We start from the raw sequence: 24201 nt of genomic DNA, 5'->3' as shown, positions 1-24201 counted from the left end.
GTACTCGGACACAGTTCTCGCTTTGGATGTACAGGGATTGGATAGCCCTGAGACGGGACCCCCTCACCCCGCACTACATATTCCATCTAATTTAGGAAACCGTTTTTAGACACTGGATTAAAATGCTATTTAGGTAAAGTATATGTTTTAATGATGAGGAATACAATCAAAATATTTGCTTTAAAGCTCAAAAGTACCTGTGCTGCGTTATCTCAGAAACGTTATCCTATGCTAGATCGGCCTCTGGTGGGCAGATGAGGCAACAGTGGCCGAAATAGCTCAGCTGGGAGAGAGTTAGACTGAAGATCTAAAGGTCCCTGGTTCGATCCCGGGTTTCGGCAAGAGCCCGGTGGCTTTTGATGGCACAGAGGGAATACAATCAAAATATTTGCTTTAAAGCTCCGAAGAAACAGTGGATGTGAAACCCAAAGAGATTCAACCGAGAAATACACCCACTATAGCCATTGTGTTTTGTAAAAGCCTTGACTTTCCCTGAACAGGCAGCATATTACACCACACTGCATCCACACACATTCCTTCCATCCATCTTCATCTGCTTATCCGGGGTCGGGGCGCGGGGGCAGCAGCTCCAGCAGGGGACCCCAAACTTCTCTTTACCGAGCCACATTAACCAGCTCTGACCGGGGGATCCGGGGCGTTCCCAGGCCAGTGTGGAGATACAATCCCTCCACCTAGTCCTGGGTCTTCCCTAGGCCTCCTCCCAGCTGGACCCGGGGCGTTCCCAGGCCAGTGTGAGATACAATCCCTCCACCTAGTCCTGGGTCTTCCCCTAGGCCTCCTCCCAGCTGGACGTGCCTGGAACACCTCCCTAGGGAGGCGTTCAGGAGGCATCCTTACCAGATGCCCAACCACCTCAACTGGCTCCTTTCGACGCAAAGGAGCAGCGGCTCTACTCTGAGCTCCTTCACACTCTGCTGCCAACCGATCCAGTGAGAGCTGAAGGTCAAGGACCGATGACGCCATCAGGACCACATCATCCGCAAAAAGCAGCGACGAGATACCAAACCGCAACCCCTCCCCACCACGACTAATCCTCGACATCCTGTCCATGGCTATCGCAAACAGGATTGGTGACAAAGCGCAGCCCTGGCGAAGGCCAACCCTCACCTGGAAAAAGTCCGACTTACAGCCGAGTACTCGGACACAGTTCTCGCTTTGGATGTACAGGGATGGATAGCCCTGAGACGGGACCCCCTCACCCGCACTACATATTCCATCTAATTTAGGAAACCGTTTTGGAGATACAATCCCTCCACCTAGTCCTGGGTCTTCCCCTAGGCCTCCTCCCAGCTGGACGTGCCTGGAACACCTCCCTAGGGAGGCGTTCAGGAGGCATCCTTACCAGATGCCCAAACCACCTCAACTGGCTCCTTTCGACGCAAAGGAGCAGCGGCTCTACTCTGAGCTCCTCGCGGATGGCTGAGCTTCTCACCTTATCTCTAAGGGAGACACCAGCCACCCGCCTGAGGAAACCCATTTCGGCCGCTTGTACCCGCGACCTCGTTCTGTCGGTCATGACCCAGCCTTCATGACCATAGGTGACGAAAATTGACCGGCGGATCGAGAGCTTTGCCTTACGGCTCGGCTCTCTTTTTGTCACAACGGTGCGGTAAAGCGAGTGCAATACTGCCCCCGCTGCTCCGATTCTGCGGCCAATCTCCTGCTCCAGTCTCCCCTCACGCGTGAACAAGACCCCGAGGTACTTCAACTCCTTCACTTAGGGTAAGAACTCATTCCCTACCTGGAGTTGGCACCCCACCCGTTTCCTGCTGAGAACCATGGCCTCAGATTTAGAGGTGCGAATCCTCATCCCAACCGCTTCACACTCTTCTGCCAACCGATCCAGTGAGAGCTGAAGGTCAAGGACCGATGACGCCATCAGGACCACATCATCCGCAAAAAGCAGCGACGAGATACCAAACCGCAACCCCTCCCCACCACGACTACGCCTCGTCATCCTGTCCATGGCTATCGCAAACAGGATTGGTGACAAAGCGCAGCCCTGGCGAAGGCCAACCCTCACCTGGAAAAAGTCCGACTTACAGCCGAGTACTCGGACACAGTTCTCGCTTTGGATGTACAGGGATTGGATAGCCCTGAGACGGGACCCCCTCACCCCGCACTACATATTCCATCTAATTTAGGAAACCGTTTTTAGACACTGGATTAAAATGCTATTTAGGTAAAAGTATATGTTTTTAATGATGAGGGAATACAATCAAAATATTTGCTTTAAAGCTCAAGAGTACCTGTGCTGCGTTATCTCAGAAACGTTATCCTATGCTAGATCGGCCTCTGGTGGGCAGATGAGGCAACAGCGGCCGAAATAGCTCAGCTGGGAGAGAGATAGACTGAAGATCTAAAGGTCCCTGGTTCGATCCCGGGTTTCGGCAAGAGCCCGGTGGCTTTTGATGGCACAGAGGGAATACAATCAAAATATTTGCTTTAAAGCTCCGAAGAAACAGTGGATGTGAAACCCAAAGAAGAGATTCAACCGAGAAATACACCCACTATAGCCATTGTGTTTTGTAAAAGCCTTGACTTTCCCTGAACAGGCAGCATATTACACCACACTGCATCCACACACATTCCTTCCATCCATCTTCATCTGCTTATCCGGGGTCGGGGCGCGGGGGCAGCAGCTCCAGCAGGGGACCCCAAACTTCTCTTTACCGAGCCACATTAACCAGCTCTGACCGGGGGATCCCGGGGCGTTCCCAGGCCAGTGTGGAGATACAATCCCTCCACCTAGTCCTGGTCTTCCCCTAGGCCTCCTCCCAGCTGGACCCGGGGCGTTCCCAGGCCAGTGTGGAGATACAATCCCTCCACCTAGTCCTGGGTCTTCCCTAGGCCTCCTCCCAGCTGGACGTGCCTGGAACACCTCCCTAGGAGGCGTTCAGGAGGCATCCTTACCAGATGCCCAAACCCTCAACTGGCTCCTTTCGACGCAAAGGAGCAGCGGCTCTACTCTGAGCTCCTTCCACTCTGCTGCCAACCGATCCAGTGAGAGCTGAAGGTCAAGGACCGATGACGCCATCAGGACCACATCATCCGCAAAAAGCAGCGACGAGATACCAAACCGCAACCCCTCCCCACCACGACTACACCTCGACATCCTGTCCATGGCTATCGCAAACAGGATTGGTGACAAAGCGCAGCCCTGGCGAAGGCCAACCCTCACCTGGAAAAAGTCCGACTTACAGCCGAGTACTCGGACACAGTTCTCGCTTTGGATGTACAGGGATTGGATAGCCCTGAGACGGGACCCCCTCACCCCGCACTACATATTCCATCTAATTTAGGAAACCGTTTTTAGACACTGGATTAAAATGCTATTTAGGTAAAAGTATATGTTTTTAATGATGAGGGAATACAATCAAAATATTTGCTTTAAAGCTCAAGAGTACCTGTGCTGCGTTAGCTCAGAAACGTTATCCTATGCTAGATCGGCCTCTGGTGGGCAGATGAGGCAACAGCGGCCGAAATAGCTCAGCTGGGAGAGCGATAGACTGAAGATCTAAAGGTCCCTGGTTCGATCCCGGGTTTCGGCAAGAGCCCGGTGGCTTTTGATGGCACAGAGGGAATACAATCAAAATATTTGCTTTAAAGCTCAAGAGTACCTCTGTATCTCAGAAACGTTATCCTATGCTAGATCGGCCTCTGGTGGGCAGATGAGGCAACAGCGGCCGAAATAGCTCAGCTGGGAGAGCGTTAGACTGAAGATCTAAAGGTCCCTGGTTCGATCCCGGGTTTCGGCAAGAGCCCGGTGGCTTTTGATGGCACAGAGGGAATACAATCAAAATATTTGCTTTAAAGCTCCGAAGAAACAGTGGATGTGAAACCCAAAGAAGAGATTCAACCGAGAAATACACCACTATAGCCATTGTGTTTTGTAAAAGCCTTGACTTTCCCTGAACAGGCAGCATATTACACCACACTGCATCCACACACATTCCTTCCATCCATCTTCATCTGCTTATCCGGGGTCGGGGCGCGGGGGCAGCAGCTCCAGCAGGGGACCCCAAACTTCTCTTTACGAGCCACATTAACCAGCTCTGACCGGGGGATCCCGGGGCGTTCCCAGGCCAGTGTGGAGATACAATCCCTCCACCTAGTCCTGGGTCTTCCCCTAGGCCTCCTCCCAGCTGGACGTGCCTGGAACACCTCCCTAGGGAGGCGTTCAGGAGGCATCCTTACCAGATGCCCAAACCACCTCAACTGGCTCCTTTCGACGCAAAGGAGCAGCGGCTCTACTCTGAGCTCCTCGCGGATGGCTGAGCTTCTCACCTTATCTCTAAGGGAGACACCAGCCACCCGCCTGAGGAAACCCATTTCGGCCGCTTGTACCCGCGACCTCGTTCTGTCGGTCATGACCCAGCCTTCATGACCATAGGTGAGGGTAGGAACGAAAATTGACCGGCGGATCGAGAGCTTTGCCTTACGGCTCGGCTCTCTTTTTGTCACAACGGTGCGGTAAAGCGAGTGCAATACTGCCCCCGCTGCTCCGATTCTGCGGCCAATCTCCTGCTCCAGTCTCCCCTCACGCGTGAACAAGACCCCGAGGTACTTGAACTCCTTCACTTGGGGTAAGGACTCATTCCCTACCTGGAGTTGGCACCCCACCCGTTTCCTGCTGAGAACCATGGCCTCAGATTTAGAGGTGCGAATCCTCATCCCAACCGCTTCACACTCTGCTGCCAACCGATCCAGTGAGAGCTGAAGGTCAAGGACCGATGACGCCATCAGGACCACATCATCCGCAAAAAGCAGCGACGAGATACCAAACCGCAACCCCTCCCCACCACGACTACGCCTCGACATCCTGTCCATGGCTATCGCAAACAGGATTGGTGACAAAGCGCAGCCCTGGCGAAGGCCAACCCTCACCTGGAAAAAGTCCGACTTACAGCCGAGTACTCGGACACAGTTCTCGCTTTGGATGTACAGGGATTGGATAGCCCTGAGACGGGACCCCCTCACCCCGCACTACATATTCCATCTAATTTAGGAAACCGTTTTTAGACACTGGATTAAAATGCTATTTAGGTAAAAGTATATGTTTTTAATGATGAGGGAATACAATCAAAATATTTGCTTTAAAGCTCAAGAGTACCTGTGCTGCGTTATCTCAGAAACGTTATCCTATGCTAGATCGGCGTCTGGTGGGCAGATGAGGCAACAGCGGCCGAAATAGCTCAGCTGGGAGAGCGTTAGACTGAAGATCTAAAGGTCCCTGGTTCGATCCCGGGTTTCGGCAAGAGCCCGGTGGCTTTTGATGGCACAGAGGGAATACAATCAAAATATTTGCTTTAAAGCTCAAGAGTACCTCTGTATCTCAGAAACGTTATCCTATGCTAGATCGGCCTCTGGTGGGCAGATGAGGCAACAGCGGCCGAAATAGCTCAGCTGGGAGAGCGTTAGACTGAAGATCTAAAGGTCCCTGGTTCGATCCCGGGTTTCGGCAAGAGCCCGGTGGCTTTTGATGGCACAGAGGGAATACAATCAAAATATTTGCTTTAAAGCTCCGAAGAAACAGTGGATGTGAAACCCAAAGAAGAGATTCAACCGAGAAATACACCCACTATAGCCATTGTGTTTTGTAAAAGCCTTGACTTTCCCTGAACAGGCAGCATATTACACCACACTGCATCCACACACATTCCTTCCATCCATCTTCATCTGCTTATCCGGGGTCGGGGCGCGGGGGCAGCAGCTCCAGCAGGGGACCCCAAACTTCTCTTTACCGAGCCACATTAACCAGCTCTGACCGGGGGATCCCGGGGCGTTCCCAGGCCAGTGTGGAGATACAATCCCTCCACCTAGTCCTGGGTCTTCCCCTAGGCCTCCTCCCAGCTGGACGTGCCTGGAACACCTCCCTAGGGAGGCGTTCAGGAGGCATCCTTACCAGATGCCCAAACCACCTCAACTGGCTCCTTTCGACGCAAAGGAGCAGCGGCTCTACTCTGAGATCCTCGCGGATGGCTGAGCTTCTCACCTTATCTCTAAGGGAGACACCAGCCACCCGCCTGAGGAAACCCATTTCGGCCGCTTGTACCCGCGACCTCGTTCTGTCGGTCATGACCCAGCCTTCATGACCATAGGTGAGGGTAGGAACGAAAATTGACCGGCGGATCGAGAGCTTTGCCTTACGGCTCGGCTCTCTTTTTGTCACAACGGTGCGGTAAAGCGAGTGCAATACTGCCCCCGCTGCTCCGATTCTGCGGCCAATCTCCTGCTCCAGTCTCCCCTCACGCGTGAACAAGACCCCGAGGTACTTGAACTCCTTCACTTGGGGTAAGGACTCATTCCCTACCTGGAGTTGGCACCCCACCCGTTTCCTGCTGAGAACCATGGCCTCAGATTTAGAGGTGCGAATCCTCATCCCAACCGCTTCACACTCTGCTGCCAACCGATCCAGTGAGAGCTGAAGGTCAAGGACCGATGACGCCATCAGGACCACATCATCCGCAAAAAGCAGCGACGAGATACCAAACCGCAACCCCTCCCCACCACGACTACGCCTCGACATCCTGTCCATGGCTATCGCAAACAGGATTGGTGACAAAGCGCAGCCCTGGCGAAGGCCAACCCTCACCTGGAAAAAGTCCGACTTACAGCCGAGTACTCGGACACAGTTCTCGCTTTGGATGTACAGGGATTGGATAGCCCTGAGACGGGACCCCCTCACCCCGCACTACATATTCCATCTAATTTAGGAAACAGTTTTTAGGTGTTATTTAGGTAAAAGTATATGTTTTTAATGATGAGGGAATACAATCAAAATATTTGCTTTAAAGCTCAAGAGTACCTCTGTATCTCAGAAACGTTATCCTATGCTAGATCGGCCTCTGGTGGGCAGATGAGGCAACAGCGGCCGAAATAGCTCAGCTGGGAGAGCGTTAGACTGAAGATCTAAAGGTCCCTGGTTCGATCCCGGGTTTCGGCAAGAGCCCGGTGGCTTTTGATGGCACAGAGGGAATACAATCAAAATATTTGCTTTAAAGCTCCGAAGAAACAGTGGATGTGAAACCCAAAGAAGAGATTCAACCGAGAAATACACCCACTATAGCCATTGTGTTTTGTAAAAGCCTTGACTTTCCCTGAACAGGCAGCATATTACACCACACTGCATCCACACACATTCCTTCCATCCATCTTCATCTGCTTATCCGGGGTCGGGGCGCGGGGGCAGCAGCTCCAGCAGGGGACCCCAAACTTCTCTTTACCGAGCCACATTAACCAGCTCTGACCGGGGGATCCCGGGGCGTTCCCAGGCCAGTGTGGAGATACAATCCCTCCACCTAGTCCTGGGTCTTCCCCTAGGCCTCCTCCCAGCTGGACGTGCCTGGAACACCTCCCTAGGGAGGCGTTCAGGAGGCATCCTTACCAGATGCCCAAACCACCTCAACTGGCTCCTTTCGACGCAAAGGAGCAGCGGCTCTACTCTGAGCTCCTCGCGGATGGCTGAGCTTCTCACCTTATCTCTAAGGGAGACACCAGCCACCCGCCTGAGGAAACCCATTTCGGCCGCTTGTACCCGCGACCTCGTTCTGTCGGTCATGACCCAGCCTTCATGACCATAGGTGAGGGTAGGAACGAAAATTGACCGGCGGATCGAGAGCTTTGCCTTACGGCTCGGCTCTCTTTTGTCACAACGGTGCGGTAAAGCGAGTGCAATACTGCCCCCGCTGCTCCGATTCTGCGGCCAATCTCCTGCTCCAGTCTCCCCTCACGCGTGAACAAGACCCCGAGGTACTTGAACTCCTTCACTTGGGGTAAGGACTCATTCCCTACCTGGAGTTGGCACCCCACCCGTTTCCTGCTGAGAACCATGGCCTCAGATTTAGAGGTGCGAATCCTCATCCCAACCGCTTCACACTCTGCTGCCAACCGATCCAGTGAGAGCTGAAGGTCAAGGACCGATGACGCCATCAGGACCACATCATCCGCAAAAAGCAGCGACGAGATACCAAACCGCAACCCCTCCCCACCACGACTACGCCTCGACATCCTGTCCATGGCTATCGCAAACAGGATTGGTGACAAAGCGCAGCCCTGGCGAAGGCCAACCCTCACCTGGAAAAAGTCCGACTTACAGCCGAGTACTCGGACACAGTTCTCGCTTTGGATGTACAGGGATTGGATAGCCCTGAGACGGGACCCCCTCACCCCGCACTACATATTCCATCTAATTTAGGAAACCGTTTTTAGACACTGGCTATTTAGGTAAAAGTATATGTTTTTAATGATGAGGGAATACAATCAAAATATTTGCTTTAAAGCTCAAGAGTACCTGCTGTATCTCAGAAACGTTATCCTATGCTAGATCGGCCTCTGGTGGGCAGATGAGGCAACAGCGGCCGAAATAGCTCAGCTGGGAGAGCGTTAGACTGAAGATCTAAAGGTCCCTGGTTCGATCCCGGGTTTCGGCAAGAGCCCGGTGGCTTTTGATGGCACAGAGGGAATACAATCAAAATATTTGCTTTAAAGCTCCGAAGAAACAGTGGATGTGAAACCCAAAGAAGAGATTCAACCGAGAAATACACCCACTATAGCCATTGTGTTTTGTAAAAGCCTTGACTTTCCCTGAACAGGCAGCATATTACACCACACTGCATCCACACACATTCCTTCCATCCATCTTCATCTGCTTATCCGGGGTCGGGGCGCGGGGGCAGCAGCTCCAGCAGGGGACCCCAAACTTCTCTTTACCGAGCCACATTAACCAGCTCTGACCGGGGGATCCCGGGGCGTTCCCAGGCCAGTGTGGAGATACAATCCCTCCACCTAGTCCTGGGTCTTCCCCTAGGCCTCCTCCCAGCTGGACGTGCCTGGAACACCTCCCTAGGGAGGCGTTCAGGAGGCATCCTTACCAGATGCCCAAACCACCTCAACTGGCTCCTTTCGACGCAAAGGAGCAGCGGCTCTACTCTGAGCTCCTCGCGGATGGCTGAGCTTCTCACCTTATCTCTAAGGGAGACACCAGCCACCCGCCTGAGGAAACCCATTTCGGCCGCTTGTACCCGCGACCTCGTTCTGTCGGTCATGACCCAGCCTTCATGACCATAGGTGAGGGTAGGAACGAAAATTGACCGGCGGATCGAGAGCTTTGCCTTACGGCTCGGCTCTCTTTTTGTCACAACGGTGCGGTAAAGCGAGTGCAATACTGCCCCCGCTGCTCCGATTCTGCGGCCAATCTCCTGCTCCAGTCTCCCCTCACGCGTGAACAAGACCCCGAGGTACTTGAACTCCTTCACTTGGGGTAAGGACTCATTCCCTACCTGGAGTTGGCACCCCACCCGTTTCCTGCTGAGAACCATGGCCTCAGATTTAGAGGTGCGAATCCTCATCCCAACCGCTTCACACTCTGCTGCCAACCGATCCAGTGAGAGCTGAAGGTCAAGGACCGATGACGCCATCAGGACCACATCATCCGCAAAAAGCAGCGACGAGATACCAAACCGCAACCCCTCCCCACCACGACTACGCCTCGACATCCTGTCCATGGCTATCGCAAACAGGATTGGTGACAAAGCGCAGCCCTGGCGAAGGCCAACCCTCACCTGGAAAAAGTCCGACTTACAGCCGAGTACTCGGACACAGTTCTCGCTTTGGATGTACAGGGATTGGATAGCCCTGAGACGGGACCCCCTCACCCCGCACTACATATTCCATCTAATTTAGGAAACCGTTTTTAGACACTGGATTAAAATGCTATTTAGGTAAAAGTATATGTTTTTAATGATGAGGGAATACAATCAAAATATTTGCTTTAAAGCTCAAGAGTACCTGTGCTGCGTTATCTCAGAAACGTTATCCTATGCTAGATCGGCCTCTGGTGGGCAGATGAGGCAACAGCGGCCGAAATAGCTCAGCTGGGAGAGCGTTAGACTGAAGATCTAAAGGTCCCTGGTTCGATCCCGGGTTTCGGCAAGAGCCCGGTGGCTTTTGATGGCACAGAGGGAATACAATCAAAATATTTGCTTTAAAGCTCCGAAGAAACAGTGGATGTGAAACCCAAAGAAGAGATTCAACCGAGAAATACACCCACTATAGCCATTGTGTTTTGTAAAAGCCTTGACTTTCCCTGAACAGGCAGCATATTACACCACACTGCATCCACACACATTCCTTCCATCCATCTTCATCTGCTTATCCGGGGTCGGGGCGCGGGGGCAGCAGCTCCAGCAGGGGACCCCAAACTTCTCTTTACCGAGCCACATTAACCAGCTCTGACCGGGGGATCCCGGGGCGTTCCCAGGCCAGTGTGGAGATACAATCCCTCCACCTAGTCCTGGGTCTTCCCCTAGGCCTCCTCCCAGCTGGACGTGCCTGGAACACCTCCCTAGGGAGGCGTTCAGGAGGCATCCTTACCAGATGCCCAAACCACCTCAACTGGCTCCTTTCGACGCAAAGGAGCAGCGGCTCTACTCTGAGCTCCTCGCGGATGGCTGAGCTTCTCACCTTATCTCTAAGGGAGACACCAGCCACCCGCCTGAGGAAACCCATTTCGGCCGCTTGTACCCGCGACCTCGTTCTGTCGGTCATGACCCAGCCTTCATGACCATAGGTGAGGGTAGGAACGAAAATTGACCGGCGGATCGAGAGCTTTGCCTTACGGCTCGGCTCTCTTTTTGTCACAACGGTGCGGTAAAGCGAGTGCAATACTGCCCCCGCTGCTCCGATTCTGCGGCCAATCTCCTGCTCCAGTCTCCCCTCACGCGTGAACAAGACCCCGAGGTACTTGAACTCCTTCACTTGGGGTAAGGACTCATTCCCTACCTGGAGTTGGCACCCCACCCGTTTCCTGCTGAGAACCATGGCCTCAGATTTAGAGGTGCGAATCCTCATCCCAACCGCTTCACACTCTGCTGCCAACCGATCCAGTGAGAGCTGAAGGTCAAGGACCGATGACGCCATCAGGACCACATCATCCGCAAAAAGCAGCGACGAGATACCAAACCGCAACCCCTCCCCACCACGACTACGCCTCGACATCCTGTCCATGGCTATCGCAAACAGGATTGGTGACAAAGCGCAGCCCTGGCGAAGGCCAACCCTCACCTGGAAAAAGTCCGACTTACAGCCGAGTACTCGGACACAGTTCTCGCTTTGGATGTACAGGGATTGGATAGCCCTGAGACGGGACCCCCTCACCCCGCACTACATATTCCATCTAATTTAGGAAACCGTTTTTAGACACTGGATTAAAATGCTATTTAGGTAAAAGTATATGTTTTTAATGATGAGGGAATACAATCAAAATATTTGCTTTAAAGCTCAAGAGTACCTGTGCTGCGTTATCTCAGAAACGTTATCCTATGCTAGATCGGCCTCTGGTGGGCAGATGAGGCAACAGCGGCCGAAATAGCTCAGCTGGGAGAGCGTTAGACTGAAGATCTAAAGGTCCCTGGTTCGATCCCGGGTTTCGGCAAGAGCCCGGTGGCTTTTGATGGCACAGAGGGAATACAATCAAAATATTTGCTTTAAAGCTCAAGAGTACCTCTGTATCTCAGAAACGTTATCCTATGCTAGATCGGCCTCTGGTGGGCAGATGAGGCAACAGCGGCCGAAATAGCTCAGCTGGGAGAGCGTTAGACTGAAGATCTAAAGGTCCCTGGTTCGATCCCGGGTTTCGGCAAGAGCCCGGTGGCTTTTGATGGCACAGAGGGAATACAATCAAAATATTTGCTTTAAAGCTCCGAAGAAACAGTGGATGTGAAACCCAAAGAAGAGATTCAACCGAGAAATACACCCACTATAGCCATTGTGTTTTGTAAAAGCCTTGACTTTCCCTGAACAGGCAGCATATTACACCACACTGCATCCACACACATTCCTTCCATCCATCTTCATCTGCTTATCCGGGGTCGGGGCGCGGGGGCAGCAGCTCCAGCAGGGGACCCCAAACTTCTCTTTACCGAGCCACATTAACCAGCTCTGACCGGGGGATCCCGGGGCGTTCCCAGGCCAGTGTGGAGATACAATCCCTCCACCTAGTCCTGGGTCTTCCCCTAGGCCTCCTCCCAGCTGGACGTGCCTGGAACACCTCCCTAGGGAGGCGTTCAGGAGGCATCCTTACCAGATGCCCAAACCACCTCAACTGGCTCCTTTCGACGCAAAGGAGCAGCGGCTCTACTCTGAGCTCCTCGCGGATGGCTGAGCTTCTCACCTTATCTCTAAGGGAGACACCAGCCACCCGCCTGAGGAAACCCATTTCGGCCGCTTGTACCCGCGACCTCGTTCTGTCGGTCATGACCCAGCCTTCATGACCATAGGTGAGGGTAGGAACGAAAATTGACCGGCGGATCGAGAGCTTTGCCTTACGGCTCGGCTCTCTTTTTGTCACAACGGTGCGGTAAAGCGAGTGCAATACTGCCCCCGCTGCTCCGATTCTGCGGCCAATCTCCTGCTCCAGTCTCCCCTCACGCGTGAACAAGACCCCGAGGTACTTGAACTCCTTCACTTGGGGTAAGGACTCATTCCCTACCTGGAGTTGGCACCCCACCCGTTTCCTGCTGAGAACCATGGCCTCAGATTTAGAGGTGCGAATCCTCATCCCAACCGCTTCACACTCTGCTGCCAACCGATCCAGTGAGAGCTGAAGGTCAAGGACCGATGACGCCATCAGGACCACATCATCCGCAAAAAGCAGCGACGAGATACCAAACCGCAACCCCTCCCCACCACGACTACGCCTCGACATCCTGTCCATGGCTATCGCAAACAGGATTGGTGACAAAGCGCAGCCCTGGCGAAGGCCAACCCTCACCTGGAAAAAGTCCGACTTACAGCCGAGTACTCGGACACAGTTCTCGCTTTGGATGTACAGGGATTGGATAGCCCTGAGACGGGACCCCCTCACCCCGCACTACATATTCCATCTAATTTAGGAAACCGTTTTTAGACACTGGATTAAAATGCTATTTAGGTAAAAGTATATGTTTTTAATGATGAGGGAATACAATCAAAATATTTGCTTTAAAGCTCAAGAGTACCTGTGCTGCGTTATCTCAGAAACGTTATCCTATGCTAGATCGGCCTCTGGTGGGCAGATGAGGCAACAGCGGCCGAAATAGCTCAGCTGGGAGAGCGTTAGACTGAAGATCTAAAGGTCCCTGGTTCGATCCCGGGTTTCGGCAAGAGCCCGGTGGCTTTTGATGGCACAGAGGGAATACAATCAAAATATTTGCTTTAAAGCTCAAGAGTACCTCTGTATCTCAGAAACGTTATCCTATGCTAGATCGGCCTCTGGTGGGCAGATGAGGCAACAGCGGCCGAAATAGCTCAGCTGGGAGAGCGTTAGACTGAAGATCTAAAGGTCCCTGGTTCGATCCCGGGTTTCGGCAAGAGCCCGGTGGCTTTTGATGGCACAGAGGGAATACAATCAAAATATTTGCTTTAAAGCTCCGAAGAAACAGTGGATGTGAAACCCAAAGAAGAGATTCAACCGAGAAATACACCCACTATAGCCATTGTGTTTTGTAAAAGCCTTGACTTTCCCTGAACAGGCAGCATATTACACCACACTGCATCCACACACATTCCTTCCATCCATCTTCATCTGCTTATCCGGGGTCGGGGCGCGGGGGCAGCAGCTCCAGCAGGGGACCCCAAACTTCTCTTTACCGAGCCACATTAACCAGCTCTGACCGGGGGATCCCGGGGCGTTCCCAGGCCAGTGTGGAGATACAATCCCTCCACCTAGTCCTGGGTCTTCCCCTAGGCCTCCTCCCAGCTGGACGTGCCTGGAACACCTCCCTAGGGAGGCGTTCAGGAGGCATCCTTACCAGATGCCCAAACCACCTCAACTGGCTCCTTTCGACGCAAAGGAGCAGCGGCTCTACTCTGAGCTCCTCGCGGATGGCTGAGCTTCTCACCTTATCTCTAAGGGAGACACCAGCCACCCGCCTGAGGAAACCCATTTCGGCCGCTTGTACCCGCGACCTCGTTCTGTCGGTCATGACCCAGCCTTCATGACCATAGGTGAGGGTAGGAACGAAAATTGACCGGCGGATCGAGAGCTTTGCCTTACGGCTCGGCTCTCTTTTTGTCACAACGGTGCGGTAAAGCGAGTGCAATACTGCCCCCGCTGCTCCGATTCTGCGGCCAATCTCCTGCTCCAGTCTCCCCTCACGCGTGAACAAGACCCCGAGGTACTTGAACTCCTTCACTTGGGGTAAGGACTCATTCCCTACCTGGAGTTGGCACCCCACCCGTTTCCTGCTGAGAACCATGGCCTCAGATTTAGAGGTGCGAATCCTCATCCCAACCGCTTCACACTCTGCTGCCAACCGATCCAGTGAGAGCTGAAGGTCAAGGACCGATGACGCCATCAGGACCACATCATCCGCAAAAAGCAGCGACGAGATACCAAACCGCAACCCCTCCCCACCACGACTACGCCTCGACATCCTGTCCATGGCTATCGCAAACAGGATTGGTGACAAAGCGCAGCCCTGGCGAAGGCCAACCCTCACCTGGAAAAAGTCCGACTTACAGCCGAGTACTCGGACACAGTTCTCGCTTTGGATGTACAGGGATTGGATAGCCCTGAGACGGGACCCCCTCACCCCGCACTACATATTCCATCTAATTTAGGAAACCGTTTTTAGACACTGGATTAAAATGCTATTTAGGTAAAAGTATATGTTTTTAATGATGAGGGAATACAATCAAAATATTTGCTTTAAAGCTCAAGAGTACCTCTGTATCTCAGAAACGTTATCCTATGCTAGATCGGCCTCTGGTGGGCAGATGAGGCAACAGCGGCCGAAATAGCTCAGCTGGGAGAGCGTTAGACTGAAGATCTAAAGGTCCCTGGTTCGATCCCGGGTTTCGGCAAGAGCCCGGTGGCTTTTGATGGCACAGAGGGAATACAATCAAAATATTTGCTTTAAAGCTCCGAAGAAACAGTGGATGTGAAACCCAAAGTAGAGATTCAACCGAGAAATACACCCACTATAGCCATTGTGTTTTGTAAAAGCCTTGACTTTCCCTGAACAGGCAGCATATTACACCACACTGCATCCACACACATTCCTTCCATCCATCTTCATCTGCTTATCCGGGGTCGGGGCGCGGGGGCAGCAGCTCCAGCAGGGGACCCCAAACTTCTCTTTACCGAGCCACATTAACCAGCTCTGACCGGGGGATCCCGGGGCGTTCCCAGGCCAGTGTGGAGATACAATCCCTCCACCTAGTCCTGGGTCTTCCCCTAGGCCTCCTCCCAGCTGGACGTGCCTGGAACACCTCCCTAGGGAGGCGTTCAGGAGGCATCCTTACCAGATGCCCAAACCACCTCAACTGGCTCCTTTCGACGCAAAGGAGCAGCGGCTCTACTCTGAGCTCCTCGCGGATGGCTGAGCTTCTCACCTTATCTCTAAGGGAGACACCAGCCACCCGCCTGAGGAAACCCATTTCGGCCGCTTGTACCCGCGACCTCGTTCTGTCGGTCATGACCCAGCCTTCATGACCATAGGTGAGGGTAGGAACGAAAATTGACCGGCGGATCGAGAGCTTTGCCTTACGGCTCGGCTCTCTTTTTGTCACAACGGTGCGGTAAAGCGAGTGCAATACTGCCCCCGCTGCTCCGATTCTGCGGCCAATCTCCTGCTCCAGTCTCCCCTCACGCGTGAACAAGACCCCGAGGTACTTGAACTCCTTCACTTGGGGTAAGGACTCATTCCCTACCTGGAGTTGGCACCCCACCCGTTTCCTGCTGAGAACCATGGCCTCAGATTTAGAGGTGCGAATCCTCATCCCAACCGCTTCACACTCTGCTGCCAACCGATCCAGTGAGAGCTGAAGGTCAAGGACCGATGACGCCATCAGGACCACATCATCCGCAAAAAGCAGCGACGAGATACCAAACCGCAACCCCTCCCCACCACGACTACGCCTCGACATCCTGTCCATGGCTATCGCAAACAGGATTGGTGACAAAGCGCAGCCCTGGCGAAGGCCAACCCTCACCTGGAAAAAGTCCGACTTACAGCCGAGTACTCGGACACAGTTCTCGCTTTGGATGTACAGGGATTGGATAGCCCTGAGACGGGACCCCCTCACCCCGCACTACATATTCCATCTAATTTAGGAAACCGTTTTTAGACACTGGATTAAAATGCTATTTAGGTAAAAGTATATGTTTTTAATGATGAGGGAATACAATCAAATATTTGCTTTAAAGCTCAAGAGTACCTGCTGCGTTATCTCAGAAACGTTATCCTATGCTAGATCGGCCTCTGGTGGGCAGATGAGGCAACAGCGGCCGAAATAGCTCAGCTGGGAGAGCGTTAGACTGAAGATCTAAAGGTCCCTGGTTCGATCCCGGGTTTCGGCAAGAGCCCGGTGGCTTTTGATGGCACAGAGGGAATACAATCAAAATATTTGCTTTAAAGCTCCGAAGAAACAGTGGATGTGAAACCCAAAGAAGAGATTCAACCGAGAAATACACCCACTATAGCCATTGTGTTTTGTAAAAGCCTTGACTTTCCCTGAACAGGCAGCATATTACACCACACTGCATCCACACACATTCCTTCCATCCATCTTCATCTGCTTATCCGGGGTCGGGGCGCGGGGGCAGCAGCTCCAGCAGGGGACCCCAAACTTCTCTTTACCGAGCCACATTAACCAGCTCTGACCGGGGGATCCCGGGGCGTTCCCAGGCCAGTGTGGAGATACAATCCCTCCACCTAGTCCTGGGTCTTCCCCTAGGCCTCCTCCCAGCTGGACGTGCCTGGAACACCTCCCTAGGGAGGCGTTCAGGAGGCATCCTTACCAGATGCCCAAACCACCTCAACTGGCTCCTTTCGACGCAAAGGAGCAGCGGCTCTACTCTGAGCTCCTCGCGGATGGCTGAGCTTCTCACCTTATCTCTAAGGGAGACACCAGCCACCCGCCTGAGGAAACCCATTTCGGCCGCTTGTACCCGCGACCTCGTTCTGTCGGTCATGACCCAGCCTTCATGACCATAGGTGAGGGTAGGAACGAAAATTGACCGGCGGATCGAGAGCTTTGCCTTACGGCTCGGCTCTCTTTTTGTCACAACGGTGCGGTAAAGCGAGTGCAATACTGCCCCCGCTGCTCCGATTCTGCGGCCAATCTCCTGCTCCAGTCTCCCCTCACGCGTGAACAAGACCCCGAGGTACTTGAACTCCTTCACTTGGGGTAAGGACTCATTCCCTACCTGGAGTTGGCACCCCACCCGTTTCCTGCTGAGAACCATGGCCTCAGATTTAGAGGTGCGAATCCTCATCCCAACCGCTTCACACTCTGCTGCCAACCGATCCAGTGAGAGCTGAAGGTCAAGGACCGATGACGCCATCAGGACCACATCATCCGCAAAAAGCAGCGACGAGATACCAAACCGCAACCCCTCCCCACCACGACTACGCCTCGACATCCTGTCCATGGCTATCGCAAACAGGATTGGTGACAAAGCGCAGCCCTGGCGAAGGCCAACCCTCACCTGGAAAAAGTCCGACTTACAGCCGAGTACTCGGACACAGTTCTCGCTTTGGATGTACAGGGATTGGATAGCCCTGAGACGGGACCCCCTCACCCCGCACTACATATTCCATCTAATTTAGGAAACCGTTTTTAGACACTGGATTAAAATGCTATTTAGGTAAAAGTATATGTTTTTAATGATGAGGGAATACAATCAAAATATTTGCTTTAAAGCTCAAGAGTACCTCTGTATCTCAGAAACGTTATCCTATGCTAGATCGGCCTCTGGTGGGCAGATGAGGCAACAGCGGCCGAAATAGCTCAGCTGGGAGAGCGTTAGACTGAAGATCTAAAGGTCCCTGGTTCGATCCCGGGTTTCGGCAAGAGCCCGGTGGCTTTTGATGGCACAGAGGGAATACAATCAAAATATTTGCTTTAAAGCTCCGAAGAAACAGTGGATGTGAAACCCAAAGTAGAGATTCAACCGAGAAATACACCCACTATAGCCATTGTGTTTTGTAAAAGCCTTGACTTTCCCTGAACAGGCAGCATATTACACCACACTGCATCCACACACATTCCTTCCATCCATCTTCATCTGCTTATCCGGGGTCGGGGCGCGGGGGCAGCAGCTCCAGCAGGGGACCCCAAACTTCTCTTTACCGAGCCACATTAACCAGCTCTGACCGGGGGATCCCGGGGCGTTCCCAGGCCAGTGTGGAGATACAATCCCTCCACCTAGTCCTGGGTCTTCCCCTAGGCCTCCTCCCAGCTGGACGTGCCTGGAACACCTCCCTAGGGAGGCGTTCAGGAGGCATCCTTACCAGATGCCCAAACCACCTCAACTGGCTCCTTTCGACGCAAAGGAGCAGCGGCTCTACTCTGAGCTCCTCGCGGATGGCTGAGCTTCTCACCTTATCTCTAAGGGAGACACCAGCCACCCGCCTGAGGAAACCCATTTCGGCCGCTTGTACCCGCGACCTCGTTCTGTCGGTCATGACCCAGCCTTCATGACCATAGGTGAGGGTAGGAACGAAAATTGACCGGCGGATCGAGAGCTTTGCCTTACGGCTCGGCTCTCTTTTTGTCACAACGGTGCGGTAAAGCGAGTGCAATACTGCCCCCGCTGCTCCGATTCTGCGGCCAATCTCCTGCTCCAGTCTCCCCTCACGCGTGAACAAGACCCCGAGGTACTTGAACTCCTTCACTTGGGGTAAGGACTCATTCCCTACCTGGAGTTGGCACCCCACCCGTTTCCTGCTGAGAACCATGGCCTCAGATTTAGAGGTGCGAATCCTCATCCCAACCGCTTCACACTCTGCTGCCAACCGATCCAGTGAGAGCTGAAGGTCAAGGACCGATGACGCCATCAGGACCACATCATCCGCAAAAAGCAGCGACGAGATACCAAACCGCAACCCCTCCCCACCACGACTACGCCTCGACATCCTGTCCATGGCTATCGCAAACAGGATTGGTGACAAAGCGCAGCCCTGGCGAAGGCCAACCCTCACCTGGAAAAAGTCCGACTTACAGCCGAGTACTCGGACACAGTTCTCGCTTTGGATGTACAGGGATTGGATAGCCCTGAGACGGGACCCCCTCACCCCGCACTACATATTCCATCTAATTTAGGAAACCGTTTTTAGACACTGGATTAAAATGCTATTTAGGTAAAAGTATATGTTTTAATGATGAGGGAATACAATCAAAATATTTGCTTTAAAGCTCAAGAGTACCTCTGTATCTCAGAAACGTTATCCTATGCTAGATCGGCTCTGGTGGGCAGATGAGGCAACAGCGGCCGAAATAGCTCAGCTGGGAGAGCGTTAGACTGAAGATCTAAAGGTCCCTGGTTCGATCCCGGGTTTCGGCAAGAGCCCGGTGGCTTTTGATGGCACAGAGGGAATACAATCAAAATATTTGCTTTAAAGCTCCGAAGAAACAGTGGATGTGAAACCCAAAGTAGAGATTCAACCGAGAAATAACCCATATAGCCATTGTGTTTTGTAAAAGCCTTGACTTTCCCTGAACAGGCAGCATATTACACCACACTGCATCCACACACATTCCTTCATCCATCTTCATCTGTTATCCGGGGTCGGGGCGCGGGGGCAGCAGCTCCAGCGGGGACCCCAAACTTCTCTTTACCGAGCCACATTAACCAGCTCTGACCGGGGGATCCCGGGGCGTTCCCAGGCCAGTGTGGAGATACAATCCCTCCACCTAGTCTGGGTCTTCCCCTAGGCCTCCTCCCAGCTGGACGTGGCTGGAACACCTCCCTAGGGAGGCGTTCAGGAGGCATCCTTACCAGATGCCCAAACCACCTCAACTGGTCCTTTCGACGCAAAGGAGCAGCGGCTCTACTGAGCTCTCGCGGATGGCTGAGCTTCTCACCTTATCTCTAAGGGAGACACCAGCCACCGCCTGAGGAAACCCATTTCGGCCGCTTGTACCCGCGACCTCGTTCTGTCGGTCATGACCCAGCCTTCATGACCATAGGTGAGGGTAGGAACGAAAATTGACCGGCGGATCGAGAGCTTTGCCTTACGGCTCGGCTCTTTTGTCACAACGGTGCGGTAAAGCGAGTGCAATACTGCCCCCGCTGCTCCGATTCTGCGGCCAATCTCCTGCTCCAGTCTCCCCTCACGCGTGAACAGACCCGAGGTACTTGAACTCCTTCACTTGGGTAAGGACTCATTCCCTACCTGGAGTTGGCACCCCACCCGTTTCCTGCTGAGAACCATGGCCTCAGATTTAGAGGTGCGAATCCTCATCCCAACCGCTTCACACTCTGCTGCCAACGATCCAGTGAGAGCTGAAGGTCAAGGACCGATGACGCCATCAGGACCACATCATCCGCAAAAAGCAGCGACGAGATACCAAACCGCAACCCCTCCCCACCACGACTACGCCTCGACATCCTGTCCATGGCTATCGCAAACAGATTGGTGACAAAGCGCAGCCCTGGCGAAGGCCAACCCTCACCTGGAAAAAGTCCGACTTACAGCCGAGTACTCGGACACAGTTCTCGCTTTGGATGTACAGGGATTGGATAGCCCTGAGACGGGACCCCCTCACCCCGCACTACATATTCCATAATTTAGGAAACCGTTTTTAGACACTGGATTAAAATGCTATTTAGGTAAAGTATATGTTTTTAATGATGAGGGAATACAATCAAAATATTTGCTTAAAGCTCAAGAGTACCCTGTATCTCAGAAACGTTATCCTATGCTAGATCGGCCTCTGGTGGGCAGATGAGGCAACAGCGGCCGAAATAGCTCAGCTGGGAGAGCGTTAGACTGAAGATCTAAAGGTCCCTGGTTCGATCCCGGGTTTCGGCAAGAGCCCGTGGCTTTTGATGGCACAGAGGGAATACAATCAAATATTTGCTTTAAAGCTCCGAAAACAGTGGATGTGAAACCCAAAGAAGAGATTCAACCGAGAATACACCCACTATAGCCATTGTGTTTTGTAAAAGCCTTGACTTTCCCTGAACAGGCAGCATATTACACCACACTGCATCCACACACATTCCTTCCATCCATCTTCATCTGCTTATCCGGGGTCGGGGCGCGGGGGCAGCAGCTCCAGCAGGGGACCCCAAACTTCTCTTTACCGAGCCACATTAACCAGCTCTGACCGGGGATCCCGGGGCGTTCCCAGGCCAGGTGGAGATACAATCCCTCCACCTAGTCCTGGGTCTTCCCCTAGGCCTCCTCCCAGGGACGTGGCCTGGAACACCTCCCTAGGGAGGCGTTCAGGGCATCCTTACCAGATGCCCAAACCACCTCAACTGGCTCCTTTCGACGCAAAGGAGCAGGCTCTACTCTGAGCCTCGCGGATGGCTGAGCTTCTCACCTTATCTCTAAGGGAGACACCAGCCACCCGCCTGAGGAAACCCATTCGGCCGCTTGTACCCGCGACCTCGTTCTGTCGGTCATGACCCAGCCTTCATGACCATAGGTGAGGGTAGGAACGAAAATTGACCGGCGGATCGAGAGCTTTGCCTTACGGCTCGGCTCTCTTTTTGTCACAACGGTGCGTAAAGCGAGTGCAATACTGCCCCCGCTGCTCCGATTCTGCGGCCAATCTCCTGCTCCAGTCTCCCTCACGCGTGAACAAGACCCCGAGTACTTGAACTCCTTCACTTGGGTAAGGACTCATTCCCTACCTGGAGTTGGCACCCACCCGTTTCCTGCTGAGAACCATGGCCTCAGATTTAGAGGTGCGAATCTCATCCCAACCGCTTCACACTCTGCTGCCAACCGATCCAGTGAGAGCTGAAGGTCAGGACCGATGACGCCATCAGGACCACATCATCCGCAAAAAGCAGCGACGAGATACCAAACCGCAACCCCTCCCCACCACGACTACGCCTCGACATCCTGTCCATGGCTATCGCAAACAGGATTGGTGACAAAGCGCAGCCCTGGCGAAGGCCAACCTCACCTGGAAAAAGTCCGACTTACAGCCGAGTACTCGGACACAGTTCTCGCTTTGGATGTACAGGGATTGGATAGCCCTGAGACGGGACCCCTCACCCCGCACTACATATCCATCTAATTTAGGAAACCGTTTTTAGACACTGGATTAAAATGCTATTTAGGTAAAAGTATATGTTTTTAATGATGAGGGAATACAATCCAAATATTGCTTTAAAGCTCAAAGTACCTGTGCTGCGTTATCTCAGAAACGTTATCCTATGCTAGATCGGCCTCTGGTGGGCAGATGAGGCAACAGCGGCCGAAATAGCTCAGCTGGGAGCGTTAGACTGAAGATCTAAAGGTCCTGGTTCGATCCCGGGTTTCGGCAAGAGCCCGGTGGCTTTTGATGGCACGAGGGAATACAATCAAAATATTTGCTTTAAAGCTCCGAAGAAACAGTGGATGTGAACCCAAAGAAGAGATTCAACCGAGAAATACACCCACTATAGCCATTGTGTTTTGTAAAAGCCTTGACTTTCCCTGAACAGGCAGCATATTACACCACACTGCATCCACACACATTCCTTCCATCCATCTTCATCTGCTTATCCGGGGTCGGGGGCGGGGGCAGCTCCAGCAGGGGACCCAAACTTCTCTTTACCGAGCCACATTAACCAGCTCTGACCGGGGGATCCCGGGGCGTTCCCAGGCCAGTGTGGAGATACAATCCCTCCACCTAGTCCTGGGTCTTCCCCTAGGCCTCCTCCCAGCTGGACGTGGGAACACCTCCCTAGGGAGGCGTTCAGGAGGCATCCTTACCAGATGCCCAAACCACCTCAACTGGCTCCTTTCGACGCAAAGGGCAGCGGCTCTACTCTGAGCTCCTGCGGATGGCTGAGCTTCTACCATCTCTAAGGGAGACACAGCCACCCGCCTGAGGAAACCCATTTCGCCGCTTGTACCCGCGACCTCGTTCTGTCGGTCATGACCCAGCCTTCATGACCATAGGTGAGGGTAGGAACGAAAATTGACCGGCGGATCGAGAGCTTTGCCTTACGGCTCGGCTCTCTTTTTGTCAACGGTGCGGTAAAGCGAGTGCAATACTGCCCCGCTGCTCCGATTCTGCGGCCAATCTCCTGCTCCAGTCTCCCCCGCGTGAACAAGACCCGAGGTACTTGAACTCCTTCACTTGGGTAAGGACTCATTCCCTACCTGGAGTTGGCACCCCACCCGTTCCTGCTGAGAACCATGGCCTCAGATTTAGAGGTGCGAATCCTCATCCCAACCGCTTCACACTCTGCTGCCAACCGATCCAGTGAGAGCTGAAGGTCAAGGACCGATGACGCCATCAGGACCACATCATCCGCAAAAAGCAGCGACGAGATACCAAACCGCAACCCCTCCCCACCACGACTACGCTCGACATCCTGTCCATGGCTATCGCAAACAGGATTGGTGACAAAGCGCACTGGCGAAGGCCAACCCTCACTGGAAAAAGTCCGACTTACAGCCGAGTACTCGGACACAGTCTCGCTTTGGATGTACAGAGATTGGATAGCCCTGAGACGGGACCCCCTCACCCGCACTACATATTCCATCTAATTTAGGAAACCGTTTTTAGACACTGGATTAAAATGCTATTTAGGTAAAAGTATATTTTTAATGATGAGGAATACAATCAAAATATTTGCTTTAAAGCTCAAGAGTACCTGTGCTGCGTTATCTCCAGAAACGTTATCCTATGCTAGATCGACCTCTGGTGGGCAGATGAGGCAACAGCGGCCGAAATAGCTCAGCTGGGAGAGCGTTAGACTGAGAGATCTAAAGGTCCCTGGTTCGATCCCGGGTTTCGGCAAGAGCCCGGTGGCTTTTGATGCCACAGGGGAATACAATCAAAATATTTGCTTTAAGCTCAAGAGTACCTCTGTATCTCAGAAACGTTATCCTATGCTATATGGCCTCTGGTGGGCAGATGAGGCAACAGCGGGCCGAAATAGCTCAGCTGGGAGAGTTAGACTGAAGATCTAAAGGTCCCTGGTTCGATCCCGGGTTCGGCAAGAGCCCGGTGGCTTTTGATGGCACAGAGGGAATACAATCAAAATATTTGCTTTAAAGCTCCGAAGAAACAGTGGATGTGAAACCCAAGAAGAGATTCAACCGAGAAATACACCCACTATAGCCATTGTGTTTTGTAAAAGCCTTGACTTTCCCTGAACAGGCAGCATATTACACCACACTGCATCCACACACTTCCTTCCATCCATCTTCATCTGCTTATCCGGGTCGGGGCGTGGGG

The 24201-nt window shown here is 53.0% G+C and overlaps 20 non-coding genes across 20 annotated transcripts; all 20 read left to right on the top strand.

The window, feature by feature from the left end:
- The first annotated feature begins 268 nt into the window (after positions 1–268).
- On the top strand, positions 269–341 carry trnaf-gaa. The gene has a single exon. It is a non-coding gene; the product is annotated as a tRNA-Phe (tRNA).
- A 2000-nt stretch (positions 342–2341) lies between these two features.
- Positions 2342–2414, top strand: trnaf-gaa. The gene has a single exon. It is a non-coding gene; the product is annotated as a tRNA-Phe (tRNA).
- A 1085-nt stretch (positions 2415–3499) lies between these two features.
- trnaf-gaa lies at positions 3500–3572 on the top strand. Its single transcript has one exon. It is a non-coding gene; the product is annotated as a tRNA-Phe (tRNA).
- Positions 3573–3706: 134 nt separating this feature from the next.
- On the top strand, positions 3707–3779 carry trnaf-gaa. Its single transcript has one exon. It is a non-coding gene; the product is annotated as a tRNA-Phe (tRNA).
- A 1426-nt stretch (positions 3780–5205) lies between these two features.
- trnaf-gaa lies at positions 5206–5278 on the top strand. Its single transcript has one exon. It is a non-coding gene; the product is annotated as a tRNA-Phe (tRNA).
- A 134-nt stretch (positions 5279–5412) lies between these two features.
- Positions 5413–5485, top strand: trnaf-gaa. The gene has a single exon. It is a non-coding gene; the product is annotated as a tRNA-Phe (tRNA).
- A 1409-nt stretch (positions 5486–6894) lies between these two features.
- Positions 6895–6967, top strand: trnaf-gaa. Its single transcript has one exon. It is a non-coding gene; the product is annotated as a tRNA-Phe (tRNA).
- Positions 6968–8380: 1413 nt separating this feature from the next.
- trnaf-gaa lies at positions 8381–8453 on the top strand. Its single transcript has one exon. It is a non-coding gene; the product is annotated as a tRNA-Phe (tRNA).
- A 1428-nt stretch (positions 8454–9881) lies between these two features.
- On the top strand, positions 9882–9954 carry trnaf-gaa. The gene has a single exon. It is a non-coding gene; the product is annotated as a tRNA-Phe (tRNA).
- A 1428-nt stretch (positions 9955–11382) lies between these two features.
- Positions 11383–11455, top strand: trnaf-gaa. The gene has a single exon. It is a non-coding gene; the product is annotated as a tRNA-Phe (tRNA).
- Positions 11456–11589: 134 nt separating this feature from the next.
- On the top strand, positions 11590–11662 carry trnaf-gaa. Its single transcript has one exon. It is a non-coding gene; the product is annotated as a tRNA-Phe (tRNA).
- Positions 11663–13090: 1428 nt separating this feature from the next.
- trnaf-gaa lies at positions 13091–13163 on the top strand. Its single transcript has one exon. It is a non-coding gene; the product is annotated as a tRNA-Phe (tRNA).
- A 134-nt stretch (positions 13164–13297) lies between these two features.
- On the top strand, positions 13298–13370 carry trnaf-gaa. Its single transcript has one exon. It is a non-coding gene; the product is annotated as a tRNA-Phe (tRNA).
- Positions 13371–14792: 1422 nt separating this feature from the next.
- Positions 14793–14865, top strand: trnaf-gaa. The gene has a single exon. It is a non-coding gene; the product is annotated as a tRNA-Phe (tRNA).
- Positions 14866–16290: 1425 nt separating this feature from the next.
- Positions 16291–16363, top strand: trnaf-gaa. Its single transcript has one exon. It is a non-coding gene; the product is annotated as a tRNA-Phe (tRNA).
- A 1422-nt stretch (positions 16364–17785) lies between these two features.
- Positions 17786–17858, top strand: trnaf-gaa. The gene has a single exon. It is a non-coding gene; the product is annotated as a tRNA-Phe (tRNA).
- A 1420-nt stretch (positions 17859–19278) lies between these two features.
- On the top strand, positions 19279–19351 carry trnaf-gaa. The gene has a single exon. It is a non-coding gene; the product is annotated as a tRNA-Phe (tRNA).
- Positions 19352–20749: 1398 nt separating this feature from the next.
- Positions 20750–20822, top strand: trnaf-gaa. The gene has a single exon. It is a non-coding gene; the product is annotated as a tRNA-Phe (tRNA).
- A 1401-nt stretch (positions 20823–22223) lies between these two features.
- Positions 22224–22293, top strand: trnaf-gaa. Its single transcript has one exon. It is a non-coding gene; the product is annotated as a tRNA-Phe (tRNA).
- A 1393-nt stretch (positions 22294–23686) lies between these two features.
- Positions 23687–23760, top strand: trnal-gag. Its single transcript has one exon. It is a non-coding gene; the product is annotated as a tRNA-Leu (tRNA).
- Positions 23761–24201: the final 441 nt, after the last annotated feature.

The sequence above is a fragment of the Micropterus salmoides genome, unplaced genomic scaffold, assembly GCF_014851395.1.
Source record: "Micropterus salmoides isolate LMB-PRFRI ecotype aquatic unplaced genomic scaffold, ASM1485139v1 Ms_hic_scaffold_2812, whole genome shotgun sequence".
Lineage (NCBI taxonomy): Eukaryota > Metazoa > Chordata > Actinopteri > Centrarchiformes > Centrarchidae > Micropterus > Micropterus salmoides.
This window is presented reverse-complemented; position numbering and strand designations above follow the sequence as displayed.